Source organism: Salvelinus sp. IW2-2015, linkage group LG4p (genome assembly GCF_002910315.2).
Source record: "Salvelinus sp. IW2-2015 linkage group LG4p, ASM291031v2, whole genome shotgun sequence".
Lineage (NCBI taxonomy): Eukaryota > Metazoa > Chordata > Actinopteri > Salmoniformes > Salmonidae > Salvelinus > Salvelinus sp. IW2-2015.
Window position 1 is genome coordinate 16,196,492 of NC_036841.1, and position 1,847 is coordinate 16,198,338.

The 1,847-nt window shown below is 43.0% G+C and overlaps 1 long non-coding RNA gene across 1 annotated transcript; it reads left to right on the forward strand.

The window, feature by feature from the left end:
* The first annotated feature begins 415 nt into the window (after window positions 1-415).
* On the forward strand, window positions 416-1,840 carry LOC139024022 (uncharacterized). Its single transcript, XR_011475261.1, has 3 exons — window positions 416-797; window positions 1,090-1,160; window positions 1,248-1,840. It is a non-coding gene; the product is annotated as an uncharacterized lncRNA (long non-coding RNA).
* Window positions 1,841-1,847: the final 7 nt, after the last annotated feature.

Consider the following 1,847-nt stretch of genomic DNA (forward strand, 5'->3'; position numbering starts at 1 on the left):
GTCTAGAATCATCCCCCACCCAAACTCTGACCGTTTCACTCACCCTAGCAGAGCTGGTTAGGCTGTTTTCATGTTATCCAGAGCATTGGTGACTGTAACTGTGCTCCTGGCAACAATTTAAGTACGCTTTTTTGGTGATGTTTACTGACACCGGCCATATTCAACCGATGTTGAGCATTCGGATATCAGTTATTCTGTGCTCTGGCACATTCAGACGAAAGTACTCTGAAACAGTTGTTGCAGTGAAGTTCTATTGAAATGGATACTTGCATAGTCAAGTCTTTTGTTAAGTTTAATAATCGATTCATTAAAAAAATGCCATGTTAGACAGGATTACCTACTGACCAGCTCAAATAGACAGAAGAGTGCTATATGGCTGTGAGGACAGACACTGGGAGACAAAAGCAAGGACAGGGGCCTGTTGCACAAAAGTAGAATTAAGACATCCGGGATAAATGACTCAGCTGAGCTCAATGAAGCCAAAACATGTGCGTCCAGGCTTAATTGGTTGCACAAAGACCAAGCCAGGATGAGCAGACACGGATTCATTAAGCCAGGTGAAACCAATCCTGGATAGGTGCGCGCTCACGGCTCACTCAAATAGACCCCGCCACAGATCACAGATTAACTGATTTACCATGGCAACTAGAGCCGCGTACTTTTCCCCGTCGGAAGCACAAATCCTCATGGAGGCATACGAGGAGGTAAAATATATAATTAAGAAGAAAGGCAACACCGGCCACAGTGATAAAGCAAAGAGAAAAAGCGTGGCAAAGTATTGCAGACCGCCTGAATGCGTAAGTAGTGCACAATTACACACTCACCGCTCCGCTGAAACATCACAATTACAATTCAAATATTTAATTCACATCTCCAAAAATGCAGTTGTACTGTAATTATGAAACGGTTAAATTTTTAATTGAAATGCACTGCAGATATGAGTGAAATTGTGTAAAGTAACTCCATCACACTGTATAAAGCTATGATAAATTTTTTGATATTTTTACTGAAAACAAGACAAAAATACCAAGTAATTTTTTGCAGTGTGACTCCATTAAATGTGTTGTGTGTGTGTGTGTGTGTGTGTAGATTAAACATGAACGGGCCAAAACGGACATGGCAGCAGGTCAAAATCAAATACAAGAACATTCTGCAGAATGGTATGGTCCCTGACTAATATTTAACAAAGCACAAGCATATATTGTACCCAGAAGGTGCCTGCTCACACATTGTCTGTACTGTTTTAGCAGTGAAAAAGAATACCCACAGACAAGGCACGGGTGGTGGGTCACCAAAGGCTGACCTTACCCCAGCAGAGGACATGGCCTTGGAGCTAAATAAAGGCAGGCCCGTCTTAGAGGGATCCCTGGGGGGAAAGAGATGAGCATAGGTTCCTCCCAAGATGCCACCCGCTTCATTCAAGGTATGTCCTTCCATCTCTACATGGGATACAACCACATTCATATTGAATCAATTTGGACTGTCTGACTTTGGTTTACCTATTGCCTTGCAGTGTCTGGCAGCACTGTGTTCCTGTTAGAGCCACCAGCACAAGCACCAGACGATGCTGATCCAGTGAGTACTCCATCAAAGGCATACTGTAGGCCTGGCATGTCTTGTCTACTAGCTTCAATATGAATCCGATTAAATGTGATAGGGTGAAGGCCCCAGTGCAGCAGCAACAGCACATGATGGAGACGATGATGAGGAGGAGACCATCTCTCTGGATTCCAGAAGGCATGAGGTATCATGTTAAGACTGTGAAAGTACTATTTACTCTACAATGGTGAGGAGTCCTCATCAAAATCAAAAAATCTAATTTCTTTTACAGGACCCAGATGCTATAA